Source organism: Canis lupus, chromosome 16 (assembly GCF_011100685.1).
Source record: "Canis lupus familiaris isolate Mischka breed German Shepherd chromosome 16, alternate assembly UU_Cfam_GSD_1.0, whole genome shotgun sequence".
In the NCBI taxonomy this organism is placed as follows: domain Eukaryota; kingdom Metazoa; phylum Chordata; class Mammalia; order Carnivora; family Canidae; genus Canis; species Canis lupus.
The window spans coordinates 45,758,298-45,776,317 of NC_049237.1; the positions used below are offsets into that span (position 1 = coordinate 45,758,298).

At 41.2% G+C, this 18,020-nt stretch overlaps 1 protein-coding gene and 1 long non-coding RNA gene across 9 annotated transcripts in view; one reads left to right on the top strand and one right to left on the bottom strand.

The window, feature by feature from the left end:
- The window catches only part of LOC111090337, a 40,451-nt gene extending 25,016 nt beyond the window's left edge, over positions 1 to 15,435 (bottom strand). The window contains exons 1-4 of one of the 3 annotated variants that reach the window (XR_005371614.1): positions 15,402 to 15,435; positions 14,735 to 14,890; positions 9,409 to 9,503; positions 4,267 to 4,320 (exon numbers count right to left, since the gene is read on the bottom strand). This is a non-coding gene — a long non-coding RNA (uncharacterized LOC111090337). Of the gene's footprint in view, positions 1 to 4,266; positions 4,321 to 8,437; positions 9,504 to 14,734; positions 14,891 to 15,401 lie in introns of those variants that run through there. The other 2 variants (XR_005371613.1, XR_005371612.1) reach the window with 2 other exon arrangements.
- A 97-nt stretch (positions 15,436 to 15,532) lies between these two features.
- The window catches only part of SORBS2 (sorbin and SH3 domain containing 2), a 214,974-nt gene continuing 212,486 nt past the window's right edge, over positions 15,533 to 18,020 (top strand). For 4 of the 6 annotated variants that reach the window (XM_038560344.1, XM_038560345.1, XM_038560346.1 and 1 more), the window contains exon 1: positions 15,534 to 16,054. The gene's annotated coding sequence lies outside the window, so the exon portion shown is untranslated. Of the gene's footprint in view, positions 16,055 to 18,020 lie in introns of all 6 variants that reach the window. The other 2 variants (XM_038560348.1, XM_038560349.1) reach the window with 1 other exon arrangement.

Sequence of the window (18,020 nt, forward strand, 5' to 3'; positions counted from 1 at the left end):
AGGCTGGATAGTGTTTGTCAGGATCACTAAAGAGAACTCAACCACAAAGCAGCATTTATATCAACTGACTTACCTGCAAAGTCCTCTCCCACCCTGAAAATCTATAATTTGATGAAAGAAATGGAAACTGGAGAGTGATCAATGTGGAGACAAGAGACATTTGATTTGGAGTTGATGTACTATGCTATGCATCTGTATATTGGGAAGGATGTGATCTTGCCATGACTGTGGGTGGAGTTCCTTGCCTTCTTCCTATGATGCCCTTGAGGTTCAGTTATAATTTGATGTTACCTATCGGGGCAGCTCTATTTTGTCTTTCTTTGTTGTGTTAGAGAAGACAAATGAAATGACAGTGTGTTCAAGGACTTCTTGGAGGCCATTTCAAGCCCCAGATGATGATGGTGGTGGTGATGGTGGTGGTGGTGGTGGTGGTGATTTTAGCAGAAGTTGCAATCTCTCATATCTTCTCTTCAGGACCAAGGCACACTCATTTATCCTGATGCCAGGAGCATGTACTACTGAAAACTGACAACTGAGTCTCTCTCCACAAATAGCCTCACCCAAAGTTATGCACCTCCATGTAGGTAGCCTGCATGCAATGAGTGGATAGGGGGCTACAAAGACCCAGCCCCCTTGTCTTGACTTGGGAAAACTTGAAAGGGTTATCTCAGCACCACAGCTTCCTGTGGCCTCTCCTGAAACTTCACCAGCATTCACTTCTCCAAGTTTCCCTGCCATACTCCCTTACAGGTATTTTAAGGAAAGGTACTCAGCAATAAACCTCCTCTAGTAAATCCTGTTTTAAGGGAACCAACCTAAAACCATAGTAATAATGATGATCAGAATAAAGATGATGACGACAAAGATGATGAGGGCAGGCGGGCCAGTGGCTGCAGTGGAGAAGGAAAGCAAGCTGAATTCCAACTCACTGTCCTTTATACTAGCAAATAAAAAGGTTCATTTGATCCTCATAATAACTTGTGAGTGGGCAGGGGCCCAAGACATTCCTAATCTACAAATAAGGGAGCTGAGAAATGCAGTTGGTAATTTGCTCATGATGATATAATTAGGGATAAATTCTATAGTAATTCTGTCTACTGGTTCTCCTTTTAATGTTATTTCACCTGATTATAGTGCCTGGCTCATCAAAGAACTCAGAAATACATTTGTTACACAAATTAGTGTGATTTCATTGGTCCTTTATCTTTCCTTTTTTCCCCACTAACCCTGCAAATTACAGAGAAGGGAGGGGAATAGTGTATATTAATAGCCCCAATTTTACAAAAGAATCGTAATTCCAAATATGCTGAATTATTTTTTCAATGAATTTGCTAATACACACCAGCTGACATGACCAACTTCTTTTGTCTATAAAATATGGTGACATACATGAATAATGTACAAGGCAATGAAAAAGAAAATATTCCAAAGAAAATTCAAGAAAGATTTCCATGATATGCTGACACACTGTGCTGTAGCCCTGGATTTATGTTTATCATAAACGAGTGTAATTTGAATAACAGGCATCAATGGTCAATAAATGCACATACCTCAGCCCAGTGAGCATATATGAGGGGCTGCTCTTGAATAAAAAATATTTCCTCCAAGTTTAGATACAAAGAAAAACTTTAGAGAAAACCACCCTGGTTCTGAAGAGCATGGGAACGCTAAGAAATGTTTTTTATTATATAAACGCAGTGATATGGCAATGGATTTAAAAGAATTTGAGACCACATTTGATGAGGTGTCACTGGTTAAAATATTGCTGACTAAAATTTTGCTCCCCTACTTCGATTTTGCTTGAATAAAGTTCTTGTTTGGCTTGTTAAGCCATGGACTTGAAACGCTTTCAGGCTAGCTTGTTTAATTAACTGCAGAAAGACTCCCTGTGGTGACCTGGGCTATTTCACTTTGCAGGAGTTTTAGGTGAAGATATTCTATGGCACAGAGAGGAAATCTTAAGTGAGCTAGGTCATTGCAACTGAGAGAAAAATCAAAACCATTATTCTTCTTTCTTCACAGTGGACTTAGGCCCAGTGTAAAGAACAGCTGGAAACAGAAATGGTTTCATTCATTTCAGGAGCAATTCTGTAGTTTGATTTTTAAGTGATGACTGTTGCTAGTAAAATTACCTAGCATCTAAATCCTAATAATGCTTTCTCTCTTTCCACAGTCCTATGTGCAATACTTCAAAGTAATGAAAAATAGAATATCTTTATTCTAAGATGCAGAAACTATAATGAGAATGATCAAAATGATTTATCCAAGATAAATGGCAAAAAAAAAAAATGTTGGGAATATCACCACTGCCTTTTAAGTTGACTTTCAGTAATCTGATTCAAACAGAGCTAACAAGAGTCTCTACATTTACAGGCAACTAATTTAAACAGTGCTTAAATAAGAAACGTAGTATGGTAGATTTAATGTGATTCTCTGACCTTGAAAGTCATGATTTTTCAGTCTAATTTCTCATCTGTCAAATAAAAATAATGCCTATTTGGCAGGGCTACTATGAGGAACAGATTTAATATTTATAAAACTTGTAGCATGGTGCCTGGCACATGGTAATCTGCTAAATAAATTACATTGACTATTATTATAACACTGTGCTTTGAAACTAGAAATGATTTCCAATACACTAAAAACAGAACATAATGAACAAATAAAAAATTGTTTTCCATGTGCCTAATAATTCTCTTCAATTTTAAGCACCTTTGAAAGCTTCAGTATCTACTTTAGATCACTGGTGGTCTGAAATTGCTAAAACCACTTGACCTATAACCAGAGGATGGTATGAATGTCTTTGAGAGTCTGAATTAAGAAGCAATGACTGCCTTTGGAGACACGATGAAATCATACATGTTTCCTCTCAACAACTGATGGGTAAAGAGAATTCAGAAGCCCACTGATCAATCTCAAAGAGCTGCCTGCCTGAGCATCAGACTACCTACTGCCCAGATGGGGGGAGGATGAACTTTGAAGTAAAAGTATGGGTTTGGGGAAGGTTGCTTTGGATAATTCTTCTGGAAAAAGACATCAATCTGGAAGAGATTTGGTAGGATCTTTTTGGCATATAAGATATATTCCTTTTTGTTACTGTTGCTTCAATTTTGCAATGGTAGAGTCACTCCAAATCCGATAGAGGAAATTTCTAGTCAGTTCAGTAAAAACAAAAAAGCATCCAAATAAACAGTCTGTTTGATATTTTCCACCGGTTTCCTAGGAATTCACTCATTTGTCAAGTCTGTTCTGTAGAATTAGCCATACTTTAGTTCTTTGTAGACCCAACGTTGAATAGAGACCAATAACTTTTTCCTCAAAAAAGAATAACTATCACATCATCATGGGGGTTGAATTGTGTCTCCAAAAAGATACATTGAAGTCATAAACCCCCAAACCTGAGAATGTTACCTTATTTAAAAATAGGACCTTTGCAGATATAATCAAGTTGAGGTCGTAATGGATTAGGGTGGGCTCTACTCCAGTGACTAGTGTCCTGATAAGAAAAGAAAATTTGGACACAAACACACAGAGGGAAGGTGATTATGTGAAGATGGAAGCAGAGATTGGAATTATACTGCCACAAGCCAAGGAATACCAGGGGTTTCTCACAACCAGAGGCTACATAGAGGAAGGAAGGATCTTTCTCTAGAGGCTTCAGAAAACATGGCTCTGCTAACACTTGCTTTTGAACTTCTAGCCTCCACAACTCTGAGACGATAAATTTCCATTGTGTATAACCAACCAGTCTGTGGTAGTCTGTTACAGCAGCCCTAGGAATCAAATATAGTACCTGTAACCATTTTGATGTAAAAAAAAAAAAAAAAAAAATGAGCTTGTGAAGTTAAAGCAATTGCCCAAGATCACGTAACTAGTATCAGGTACTGCTTACCTCACGTATGATATAGGCTGTACACTGTTCATTTGAGGTTATTTCTCCTCAATAGCTGAATAACTTTCGAGATACAATTTACTGAGTTCCCTACTTGGCCTTTATATCAAACTACAGACAAAACAGGCTGACTCATTTGTTTAAAAATCTCTATTACATAGATATATGACCTTGAAAAGCACCAAAAATTGTACATGATGCTTACATTCATTTTGTTCTTCTTTCCTCTACTATAATTTATGACTAACACTTCTCTTCTAGTCTCATGTGAACTGAAAAAGTCTCACAAAATAGGCACCTACTTTTTCATTATTGTTGCTGTTTATTTAAATATAATATGAAGGGCACTTGGCTGGCTCAGTCCGAAGAACATGCAACTCTTGATCTTGGGGTTATGAGTTTGAGCCCCATGTTGGGTGTAGAGACAACTAAAATAAACAAATTGATATTTAGATAGATAAATAAATAAAATATGAATATCTTTTATGCCATAAATCAGAAAGTTATAGGTTAAAAACTCCTAGCTTTCTCAGAGTTTTCAATGCCCAAATGCACTGTGAAACTCTAAGAGAGGGACATGGTCTGCAAGTTTCTCACTCTATTTTTTTTTTTTCTTCTGGTGCCCTTTTTGAATACCCACTCATAGAACACCCTTTTAAAAATATCATTCTAGGGATCCCTGGCTCAACAGTTTAGTGCCTGCCTTTGGCCCAGGGCATGATCCTGGGGTCCCGGAATCGAGTCCCACGTCAGGCTCCTGGCATGGAGCCTGCTTCTCCCTCCTCCTGTGTCTCTGCCCCTCTCTCTCTCTCTCTCTCTCTCTCTCTCTCATAAATAAATAAATAAATAAATCTTAAAAAATAAAAATATCATTCTACATAATTATTTTTAAACACAGACCATCTTCCATGTGGAGGCACCATAATCTATCAGTTCCTTATTATAGAAATCAGGGGGATCCCTGGGTGGCGCAGTGGTTTGGCGCCTGCCTTTGGCCCAGGGCGCGATCCTGGAGACCTGGAATCGAATCCCACGTCGTGCTCCTGGTGCATGGAGCCTGCTTCTCCCTCTGCCTGTGTCTCTGCCTCTCTCTCTCTCTCTCTCTCTCTCTCTCTCTCTCTGTGAGTATGGTAAATAAATAAATTTTTTTTTAAAAATCAGGCAATCATTATCTTTGATCTATTCCTTGCATGCTTTGTAAAATTCCCATCCTTTTGAAAATAGCATAGTTCATTGATTCTAAGACACACACTGTCTACAGTTTAACATCCCAGGAAACAATGTAGCTCTCAGCTAGGTATCAACTGTGACACCTTTGTCCTGTATTACACCAAAACTCACCAAATACAAGAAAATACTGAAAACGTAAGTGGTACATTCACTTTAAGAAGTGGTCCTGAGACAATAACTCTCCTGATGCCGTAGAGCAGTGCTTCTTAAACTTTGAGGGTCTTAGAATGTCTTGAAGTACTGACATAGAATATAAGAAGCCCAGGTTTGCTGAAATGGAACATGGCCTGCAACTCTATTTTTACCACTTTTCAAACTGATTCCGATACATGACAAACTTTGAGACTGAAAACTATCAGGTAGATGATGTTGATGTGTGTATATGTGCGTGTGTGTCCTGAATACCAATGACCCTGATCTAAATGCCACTCAGAAATATGAATATGAAGAATTTTAGGAGTATCTTAACTACTTTCACTTTTTTTCTTTTTCTTTTTTGTTTTTGTTTTAAAGATTTTATTTATTTATTCATAAGAGACACAGAGAGAGAGAGAGAGAGAGGCAGAGACACAGGCAGAGGGAGAAACAGACTCCATGCAGGAGCCTGATGTGAGACTTGATCCCAGATCCTGGGATCACGCTCTGGGCCAAAGGCAGACACTCAATCACTGAGCCATCCAGGTGCCCCTCTTTTTTTTTTTTTTTTTTGTATGCACAGAGTGAAACACGATGAAATTTAAATAATTACATTTAAAAGAATTCTTTCAACAAATATCAAAAATTCTAAGTTAGGAGTGACTGGGTGGCTGAGTTGGTTAAGTGTTTGCCTTCAGCTCGGGTCATCATCTCGGGGTCCTGGGATGGAGCCCTGCATCAGGCGCCTTGATCAGTGGGGATCCTGCTTCTCCTTCCTTCCCCTGCTTAGGTGCTCGCTCTCTCTCTCTCTCTCTCTCTCTTTGTCAAATACAGTCTTTTTAAAAATTTCTAACTTAGAACACTGTTACAATGTCATTGTCATTTTCCTTCTTTTCGATGGAACATAAATATTGGTATGTCTTATGATTTATGGGTCCTTCCTAATGTTGGTACTTCTCTTGGCACCTAATACAATACCTTACATAAAGAAGGTGCTCAATGAATGTCTAATGAAATGAGAAATAAAAGAAATCAAAATATAAAGTCCTATGAAGCTATATTTCCATGAAAATAGATTGCCCAGGTAAATGTGTCCCAAAGCTATCTTCCTAAAATACAAACACGATCACATCTTTGTTCTTTTTAGCACCCTGTGGTGGTTTCCTGTTTCCTGAAAGCTAAACTCCAAAGTCCTTAACGTGCACAACAAAACATTTCACAAATTGTCGCACATCCATCTTTTCAATCTTCTCTCCTCTCATGCCTTCCGCAATCTGCACTTCAGCTGCATTCAAATCTCCTTGGGTTCCCCAAACTGCCAAGTTGGTTTCCAGTGTCTGTGTTGCTCTTGAAATCCTGCCCCTGATTTCCCAGACTAGCAAGCCAAGCCCCTCGTTATCCTTTTGACCCAACTCAAGCACAGCCACTTCATGGAGCTGAGGGACTAGCTATTTCTCTTCACCCATGACTGCCTGGATATCATTGTTCTGCAAAGCAAATCACACTGTAACATAACCATTTATTCACTTGTATTTTCTCCCACCCAGAATGGGAGTTGTAATTTAGTAATCTAACACCGGATGAGGTTCTTGGCATGTAGTACGGGATAAAGGAATGCTTGTTGGGTTGGATCGAGGGATAGCCTTGGAGGAAGATACAATTCACGGTGACTTCCCCAGCCTGGTCATTCATTCATTTGTTCATTCATCATATCTGTCTCTACATGCCAGGTGCCGTGCTAAGCAATAAATGTAGGGTGAAGACAAAATAAATGGTCCCTTTTCTCCAGAAGTTTATAGTCCCACAAGATAGACAGAGTTTAGATAAATAAGTGTACAAGGAAAAGGTAACTGCACAATGTGATGGTCCATCTGCAACTGAGCTGCCCTAGAGCCCCGTCTGTAAATAGTGTCACTTTCAAGGTCCAGCTGCAGGCTTGAAGAAAAAGGTGAATCTTGCCTAAAGATTCATGACTGATGACCCCTGGCTGATATCTGGCAGAGGCAGCTTGCTGCCAACCCATGATTGTTCTCAATTTCTTCCTCAATAATAGAACACTGATATATCTGGGGCCACCATGTGCCTAGCTGAGAGATGACGTTTTTTGAGCCTCACTTGTAGCTAGGACTGGGCAATGAGATGTCAGCAGAAATGCTGGAGTTACGGGAAAGTTCTCTACATAAAGCCAACTCAAAATATCATATGTCAATTATATCTTGATTAAAAAAAGAAAAAAAAGGAGGCCAACTCAGGTAGAAAATGTGCCCCTTTGCCCTTTCCTGTTCATTTGCCTGGAACATGGACATGCTGGCTGGAGTAAAAGCAGCCATTCTGGACCATGAGGATGCTTTGAGGACGGATGTTATTTTCCAAAGATGGCAGGACAGAGAGAAGGAGCTGGCATCCTGATGACCATGGGGCCAGTTTTCCACTAGCCCTGAACTCCTGGTCCCTCATCCCTTAAGCATAGTCTTGTTGAAGCACTGTTATTCGGTTTTGCCATATATGCAGCCAATCCTAATCCTAATAGATACTGTGATAAAACTTTCTCATGTTACCAAAAATTAAATAATAGCTTGAGTGTGTTTATAACTGTTGAGTTTAAAACTCCTTCATATATTACCTTATTTGATCCACTAAAAATCCTGTTAGAAAATCAGGGGATACATTTATTTCACCCAATTTATGAAAGAAAATCCACCAATCCCCCCTCATGTATCCTAGACTTGGCTCACGTTATTTTCTTGGTTTACAGACTTTGTTATGTCTTTCCTTCATTAAGTCCCCCTCCTTATCCTTCAAGACATAGTTTAGGTGTCAGCTCTTAGTAGAGTTTTCTTTATCTACCCTCATGCCTGTAGTAAAGTTAGTTGTGAAATGATTTTTGTGCTAACTTGAAAAACACAAGGACTGTTTATAAAACTAATCTTCTTCCTTTGACGTAGAAAGTGTCCAAAAGAAGAGTATTTTCCCTCGTTATCAGTTCAAGGTAACTAGCCAGAAATTAGGACCTGTGAGTCTTACTCTTGAAAACAAAGGAAATGAATTCTGAGTTGGACAAACTTGGTGAAATAATTACCATTCTTGATTACCATCCTAACGTGATAAAATGGAACCCCTGTCCAGTATTCCATAAGGTCATGGAGATTATTTTGCCAAGTTGTATATGCCATCACTGCCTTTAACTGGATATCTAGGACATGTAGTGCATTTTTGTTTCCAGGGGATCTGTGTGTGTGTGTGTGTGTGTGTGTGTGTGTGTGTTTGGGGTGGGGGGTGTTGTCCTTCAACCATTTTTCTGATTTGGGATCAGACCATTGGATTCTCAAACAAGTATCTCATCATATGTTACTCAGACCTCATTATATTTTTTGCTCATTTTGATGACTAAATCTCACTGAACAGTTCTATCAGAAGTGCTTCTAAGGGCAGGGGGTGTGGGGGGCAACACTGCTAATTTTCATTCCTCTGCGATCTGCGCATTTGGCAAGCGAGGGCCCTGGTGCTGGCCACTTCAGAGCTCACAGACGCTGCCAAGTTTCACCTTGGGCCCCATAATTTGTTTCAGTGGCTCAGGTGAAACCAGCAGCATTTGTTTTAAAACGCTTCTTGCCAGGTTTTATTTGCCAAGGCTGATGTGTTTCGTTACTGATTCAATAACTCAGTGACGGCAGAGGCCCAAGGCCCTTCTGTGCGGTGGGGCGTTGTCGCACACAGCCTGGAGGGGCCCTGGAGTCACTGTTTCCCTAAGAAACAATGCTAAGTGGAAAAGGTCACGAGAGATACACTCTGTTAATTTGGTCAGAGTGCCTCTCAGAGAACAAAGCACAGCCCCTCCTGGCGGAGTGAAAAGCCAGCAGCCTTCTTTTTCCAGGTCACTTTTGAAGCTTATCATTATGAAGTATAAACAATCAAATTCCTTGGAAACAAGTGCAGCCTTTTCAATATTGCTCACAGAAGCTCTCACACTGTGGCCTTAATAAAAGCCAAGTCTGCCTCCCCCCACCCCCCCTTCTCCAGCAGGAACAAGCCAGACCTATCTGTGTTTGGGTTTACTAGGGTTAAGGGTGGGCTGGGGGGTGGGAGGGCATGGATGGTCAGCAGCTAGTTTTTCCTTTTTGTTGTTGGTTAACACTGCAATTTTTCCCCACCTGGCAGTGACACGTATTAATGCCCATTTCAAGATGAAGTTGTTCTTGTAAGCCTCTGTGATTGAAGGCATTCACCAGCCCAGAGCTTGATAAACCTGAAATATTTAAAACAATGTTGTTATTATAAGCCAGTCAAGACCGAGACGTCCAGGGATAGGCCTGGCCAAACTTTCTTCCTGTACCTCTTGCCACATTTTTCCTCTTGTTCCTCATCTAGGAGGGATATAGAGCTTCAGGTGGGTTCTGCTAACTGCTGAACTGTCTCTTCTGTGATGCACACATGCTAATTTTGTGTTTGTAGATTTTACTTTATATTCAGATTTTTAAAAAATTTTTTTAAAGATATTTATTCATGAGAGACACAGAGAGTGGCAGAGACACAGGCAGAGGGAGAAGCAGGCTCCATGCAGGGAGCCCAATGCGGCACTCGATCCCAGGACTCTGGGATCACGCCCTGAGTTGAAGGCAGACGCTCAACCACTGAGCCACCCAGGTGCCCTATATTCAGATTTTAAAAACAGTTTTATATTGCTGACATTTATATTTCTATCATTTACACTTTGGTAAGGTTTTTGCTCTTCTGTAATCATTTTCTCATTTTTAATTTATTCGAGTAAATAGATTTCCATAAAGCCTTCCCTCTGCTGGGTGTGTTTTGATTTCAGGTACCTCTAATTTATCAAGGTCATTCTGGATTCTTATCAAGGTCAGACTCTCGCAGAGGCTATTAAGGCATCTGATTAATAGCCTGTGGGCCAGTCTGCTTCCTACCATACATTTTCTTAGAAGATGGAATCTGAAAAATAAATCCAATTTGCTTTGCTGAGATGCTCCAATGCTCTGTCTAATCCTGCCCAAAGTGATCGTCACCTTTCCTCTCTGGGCCCCATGTAACAGCACATTGTTCACTTCATTGCCAACAGAACTAAATATGCAAGATTTAGGAACAATACTTAGCATATTCTATTTTGTTTGCTTTAGGAATTAGAAATCCAGTTTAAGCCTCGTAACAGTCTATGCTGTCCTATTAAACAAACCATGCTTAAATTCTGTTCCCTAAGCTGTACAAAGAGCTTTTTTGTTATACTGGGGACCGGATCCCTTGGTAGACTGTCACCCAGCCGTGGAGGTTGTAGGAACAGGTGCGGCTGCAGGAGAACACGTTGCTTTGATCAACAACGATCTCACCTTATTTTTACAGTGGTGAAGGAACTGGATTAAGACAGATTTCAACATGGGAACCAAGGGATAAATATTAGTTTAACTATATAACTGTATCGCCAAGCTTAATATTAGGATACAGAGAAGCAGCAAATCCAGGGAAATCAGACTTCTTTCAAGAAAATGAAAAATGTTTCCAATACTTTCTACCCAAGTAGTCTCTCAATAATGTTAATAATAGTAACAATAGTGGGGGTGCCTGGGCAGCTCAGTCGGTTAAGCACCTGACTCTTAGTTTCGGCTCAGGTTATGATCTCAGGGTGGTGAGATGGAGCCCCGTGTCAGGCTCTGCACTCAGCAGGAAGTCTGCTTGAGATTCTCCTTCTCCTTCTCCCTCTGCCCCTCCTGCTGCTCTCTCATTGTAGGTCTCTCAAATAGTAAATCTCAAAAAAAAAAAAAAAAATAGTGACAATAATAATTACCTTAATTCGTCCCTAACTTACCAACTTTAATTTTAATTCTGATAGGCCGTCATCAAGTAATCTGACCTTAAATCTATTTTAATCTATTTTTGTTCCGAACACTGTATTTTGTTCTCATTTTATTTCTTTTTCAAAAGCTTTTTAGCTTGACAACAAAAACTTTAAGCTTGGCAAGAATAGTAAAATAAACCAGAAATGTCTTTCACTCAGGATTCACCTGGTGTTGCTGCTTTGCCATATTTGTGCTAGCCCTCCATAGATAGATCACATATCTATCATTGTAAGAGCTGGATTACACCATGCAGACACACACTACAAATATACTATCATGCATTATTATTATTTCTGCTGAACTACGTGACACTTCATCATGTTTCCTGCAAACTTTAACACCACAATATAATTATCAAGTTATGAAAATCTCAAATGCAAACACCGCTATCACCTAACACGCAGACCACATTCACATTCACCAGTTGTCTCAATGATGCACTTGATGGCACCTCCTCCTGGCCCAGTGCCCAGACCAGAGTCACACACTGCACTCTGCTTGTCTCCTTGCCCTCCTTCCATCTGTAACCAGCTCTTCGGCCTCCTTTTTCATTCATGCTATTTGCTGTTTTTTAAACATGAGAGCAATATTAATTTTGCAAGACACTTCTATGCCAACATTTTCTGTGATGAGATTTGTATGATCTTAGGTTTTATTTTAGAAAGTCATTCTTCATATTATGGTAGTAGTAATATTTCATACTACATGCAGAAAAAAAAATTCTGCATAGAGGTTTTCTGAAGAAATAAAACCAAAACAATTAGCAGGGTGAATTACTGGTTTCCCTTTACATGTCAATGGATATCTTATTAAGATCTAATTATATAACAAGTTTAATTGTCATGCTTAACTGTATAAAAATTTTGAAAATGCTTTTAATGACCATTCTGTTTAAAATTCCACTCTAATACACCAACCTTAATAGAGAAAACAGGCTAAAAGCTATGAACAGGAAGTGTATAGAGGAGGTAACCCAAAAGACCATCAAACATGAAGAGATGTTTAATTCTATCAGTAATCTCTATCAGTAATCACAGAAGTAAAAATTAAGACAATAATGAGCTGTTACTGTACACCAATTGCATTGTCAAAAATTTGAAAACAATGTAATGCCAAGTGTCCCTACCAGAGCTGACTGGACCAATGATTAGAACCTGACTTAGGGCATTCTAGGTATAAAGCTGCTGGCAATTTATGAGTTACCTTATTTGGCTTAGAAAGATGAAATAGAAAAATCCCATTTGTTCCTTGAAAATCTGCATTTAGCAACTTTTTTTGTTTTTGTTTTTGTTTTTTTTAATGATCAAGTTGGGAGGGACAATGGAAATCAGAGACATGAAGTAAAGCATAGCTAGAGGGTGATGAGCCATGGGGGCCAGAGAAATGAAGGGTACGGCTTGGGGTAGGTGAAAAAGCCCAAGAGCACAGAAATAACAGAATCCTGCAGAAAGTAATATATAACAATTCCTAGAGATGTATGAGGGACGCCATAAATGCAAAGAGAGGAGCCTCAGTTTCTGCCAGCCTCTTATCCTGTGTAACTTGGGTATTTTTTAGTTCTCTTTTGGGGGAGTCACAGTTGGGGGCATAATTGCCCATAGTGGGGCAAGAATATACGAGATTTTTAAAAAGAAGGCCTTCAAAATCCCAGAGGAAAATGACTTATTCTTACACCTAGCCAAATCATCAATCAGGTATAAGTGTAGAATAAAGACATTTTTAAACAACACGGAAGAAAACCCCTCTAAAACACAAAATGAACTGAGATGTTTGTTGGTAATTTTTTTAACATGCCAACATTTAATCAAAATCCCTTAAATTCTTCTGAAGTTTCAATGTTGACGAATAGGTGATATTGAAGAGGTGAATTCAAACACAGACTTCACACACTAGGCTGCCATTCAGTGCCTGTTCAGACAGCACTGTAGGTCCTCATTTAAGATACTAAAATATCTTAAAATTAAAAATAAAACATGGAAGACAAGTAAGACATGAATGGACCAAATTGGCTCCTGGGGATTTGACAGAGCAGTACGGGAGTCAGACACAAACTAAGTCTACAAAATAAGTCTAATAAGGCTAATACATCAACAGGGTATTACAAGTATGGTAACAGTAGAGGTAGATCCCAGGTACAATGGAGCAGGGGAGGCCACTGCATACCCTTCCTGAGGTAGGTCATTGGTGAGGTGATGTATTTGAGCAAATCATTGAAAAATAAAGGAGAAGGCCAATTGGGAGGGAGTTAAAAGGTGCTGGGAGGCTGAAATCTGGCTGAGAAGCTTTTAGGTAGCAGGAATATCTGCTAGTCAGGGAAACAAGAAATAGGATGTAATTCAAGATTGCTGAAGCATGGGGAAGGAAGCATCGATTATGAGGCTGAAATTGAAGGTAGGGGCCAGTTCAGGTGCTGCAAACTCAAAATAACTTAAGGGAAGGTGATTTAAATGAGAACAGGTGAGCAGACTTAAATCAACATGGAGAGGTGAGGACCGTACAAGCAGAAAGGCCCATCCACTTTTCTTCAGTAGATACGCTGACCCTAAGCTGGCTCACACCTACCAAAAGTGAATCTGGTTGCAGAGGAAAGGGAGACGGGATTACCAAATCTGTGTCCACAGGATTCTCAACAAACTAAAGTTGGCAAATTGCTCCTGAAGCCAAGAGTGCTAATGTGGATGGAGAAATACGATACTTAGAAAACACTAAGTCATTGACTCCTAGCAAAGGAAGCATCTACAAGTCCAAAGTTTTAATACAGCTAGCACAGACAGGTTGCTGGAAACAAAAATGAATTGGGTGGTGTCTTGGATATAGAACAAATAGATTGTGACTGGTGACAGTGTTAAAGAAAAGGGTGGGCATTTTGCAGAAGGTAAAATGGCTAATGACATTAATCATGGGAAATTCCCTAAGGAGGTGGCATTTTAAGGAAGGGGTGTGGTGTGGTCCATCTATCAGAGAAAGTAAGAGTATTCCTCCTGGAGGTAATGTTTAAAGCAAAGGGTTTTTGTTTTTATTAAGATTTTTTATTTAGATTAAGATTTATTTAGATTATTTTATTAAGATTTTATTAAGATTATTTATTAATCTTATTACTTAAGATTTTATTTATTTATGCATGAGAGACATAGAGAGGGAGAGGCAGGCTCCATGCAGGGAGCCTGATGTGGGACTCGATCCTGGGTCTCCAGGATCAGGCCATGGGCCAAAGGCAGTGCTAAACCGCTGAGCCACCCGGGCTACCCAAGCAAAGAGTTTTTAATTTGGTTTGGATTTTTAAAGTCTCTTTATTTTTCTTAAGATATATTTATTCATTTTAGAGAGGGAGGGAGGGAGAGAGACTCTCAAGCAGACTCCATGCTGAGCAAGGAGCCTAATGCCGGGCTTGATCCCATGACCCTGAGATCACCACCCAAGTGAAAACCAAGCATTGCACATTTAACTGTGTCACCCAGGCACCCAGTAACATATTTTTAAATCACAAATAAACTATAACTAAGTTAATCATTTTCTGCGATAGGAAACAATCAGGATTTTTTTCTTAAATTCTATCTTAGATTGTGTAATACCTAAAAATACACTACAGTAACTCGATACATGAAAGTCCTAGGTTGCGTCTAACAGATACCTTTATGGGACTTGGTTGTCATTTGGGCCACGCAGAATGAGTCCTGGGGCTTTGTTTCAGTTAAGTGGCTTCAAGCATATTATTTGAAAACACGAGGTGATACTGCCCGCATCTGCAGACCTCCCTTATGCCTCCGAGATGACGCAAAGCTACAACCTGTTTTGACAGGGGTTCCCATTATTTTTTTTTTTAAGATTTTGTTTATTTATTCCAGAGGGACACAGAGAGAGGAGAGAGAGAGGAGAAAGAGAGAGAGAGGGGCAGAGACACAGGCAGAGGGAGGAGCAGGGCCCATGCAGGGAGCCCGAGGCGGGACTCGATCCCCGGCCTCCAGGGTCACGCCCCGGGCCGGAGGCAGGTGCTCAGCCGCGGAGCCCCCAGGCCTCCAGCCAGTGGCTCCCACTAGCGTCTCTCTGCGGACTTGCGGGTGACTAACCAGGAGGGACCCGAATGCAGCTACCGAGAAGGCCCCCCCGCCCCCCGCCCAGCCTCCCAGCCTCCGTGCAAGGAGCACGGCCTCGTGGAACAGAGGCTGAAAACTCAGAGCCCCTCGCGCTCCGGCCCAAGGGACGAGAAAGAGGACGGAAGCTCCCGTCCTCGGGGGAGGGAAAAGGAAAATGATGAGCTCGATGGAAAGAAATGAAGCAGCCGCGGGGGCGAGCCGCACCTGAGCCGCGGTGCCTGCCGTCGAAGGGAGGCTGTTGGCTGTTGCCATGGCCACGGAAAGCCAGGGAGCCCAATGAGCGGCCTGCAGCGGCGCTGCGAGCACCAGCCATTTCCCTCCTGGAAGCCCGGGGCGGGGGGGGGGGGGGGGGGGGGTGCACGGTCTGCTGAGCCGCCCCCTGGAAGGAGCGTCCTTTCCAAATCCCCTCGGAGAAGAGCGGAGCAATGGGCACGTTAGCGGGCGGTGGGTGCAGCCACGCACGCCGCGAGCCGGAGCTGCCGTCCGGACGAGCTGCTGACGGCCGCTGCGATTAGCTGATTGGAGAAAGTGGAATGCGGAGCGATAATGCTGCCTGTCTGCGATCAGGCGGCCCAAAGGGTTTTTGTCTGGGGGCAGGCAAGCCTTCCCTGCAATCTCCTCGCGGCAGCTCTCTAGCTGCTCACCCTGAAAGCTAGTGACCCGGAAGGAGGCTGTTCCCCTCTGCAAACGCCGGTGCGGGCCCGGCTGCTGCCTGCGAGCGGCAGGTGCGCTCGGACCGGCCCGGGGCTGCAACGCGGCGCCGCTGCTTCCTGTGGGCTCCAGAGCATCTGCCTCCGGCCGAGGCCGAGGCTGGGAAGGAGGTCCCTGTGAATCCACCCCGCTTTGGATTCAAAAAGGTAAGCTCTTTTTTTTTTTTTTTTGCCCCCCCTTTTTTTTTTGCCTTTTTTTTTTTTTTGCCTTTTTTTTTTTTTTTTTTTTTAAAGCAGGGCATAGCAATCATTTGGAGCGAAACTCAACCTAAAAGATTTACCTTCATTGTGTTCTCTGGATTTACCATGCACATGCACTCACACGCAGGCATGTCCACAAAATAGTGTGGGAACAGAGTTGTTGCAGTGATTCATGTCCTGGAAATTGTGTGACCAAAAAAAAAAAAAAACAAAAACAAAACAACAACAACAAAAAAACATTACTGATATGCCTTGGAGTCTTAAGATATTTCGTGTTTTGACAAACCATGACAGCCTGTCGTTCTGGACAGTCTTTGTAAGTAACAATCTCTCTCCCTTATAAACAATGGATCCTTTAATTAACTGTACCTTGGCGTGCGTTAAGGAGAATTAGGGGGAAAATCAGCAGCTTGATAACTGTGCAGCATTTCGGAAGCCTCATCAATGATTTGTTGAACTCTTAGCACACCCGGTGTATCTACATTTGAATTCAGGGATTCTGTTCCCTATTTAGGTCATAACAGCTGGTGGATTTTGCACTCGCTTATCCTGAACTTAGAGTCTTGGGGTGCCATTTGATTTAGTTCAGGGTAGTTGTAAAGCAAACGGTGTAGATAACTGGAAGCTGCTCACACGTCCTCTCCTAGTATCATGCATGCCACGCTAGCCCAGAGCACAACACCCCCATTGTGCTCCCCAGGCTCGGAATCCAGGGAAAGAAAGGAAGTGAAATCTCTGCATTGAGTCCAAGCTCAGCTATAGTATGTGCCGGTAAAACTTCTTTTATTGCCCAGTTTTTCTCACAAGCAGATAGGTTTCAGAGATAGAGTGAAACCCAAAACACCACACACCTCCTACAAATGTAGGCTGACATTCGCAGCGGATGTTTGCTGTCACTGCTACGTGATAATAGCACAGACTTTGGATTGCAGTAGGAACTGCCCCCTTAGCGAGCATTTCTTTGATTTAGAGCCTCTTAGGAACAAAGCTGTTACCATGAATTGAAATTGGTCAGTCAAACTGAAATCCTTGATAAGGAAATGACCAAAGGATGATTACATTTGGTTTTAGCAACATTCCAGTTTTACCTAAGTCCGTTCTATTGTTGGTCTACCGACACATCAGATCATTTACAATGCTATTGAAAATATTCAGTGAAAAACATTGTGTTGAAAACTTTGAATAAAAACCTCTACCGAGGACTGAATCTGCCATGAAATGTAAAATAAATAGTATCTGAGATCTACGTTTAAGAAATATACTTTTATTTGCTACCTTTCCCCCCAAAATGTAGATGACATGGGTATCACCTTTTAATGAAGAATAATAATAGAATTTTTATTGCTACACGTGAGCCTACATCACCTGTTTCAGGTGATACAGGAATGTCAACAGCCCTCAGATAAAAGAATTATAAAGTACAAGGATAATACTTCTGGAAACTTACGTTCTAAATGTCACCAGTACTCAAGATCTAGAGACACAGACTGAGCAAACTCGACCTAGGGATTCATGTCCAAATGTTTGATGATGAGAACAAATAGGAATAATGCCTATCTGTGTGTGTGAGACTTGTTGGGGATAAAAATGGTGAAGTGACAGCCTTGGGCTTATGTTTAACTTTCAAAGGAAAGCTAAAGAACAGGTTTCGTTTTGAGTTAAATTCTGTAAATAAAAATATCAGCCAAGGAAGTGATTCTATTACAACAGAATTAAAGGTGGAGTCTCTCTCCAATTTAATTCCCTTCAAAGCTTTGCAGTGAGGAAAAAAAAAAAAATTCTAAGAATTAGCACGGTGAAAAGACCTGCAGCAAGAAAACAATTTTGTGTTAGCTTCTCTTAGGGCAGCTTTGAGAAGAACAGGGTGCGGAATCCCTAAGGCACACCTGCCTGCCGTGCCCGCTATGTGTGA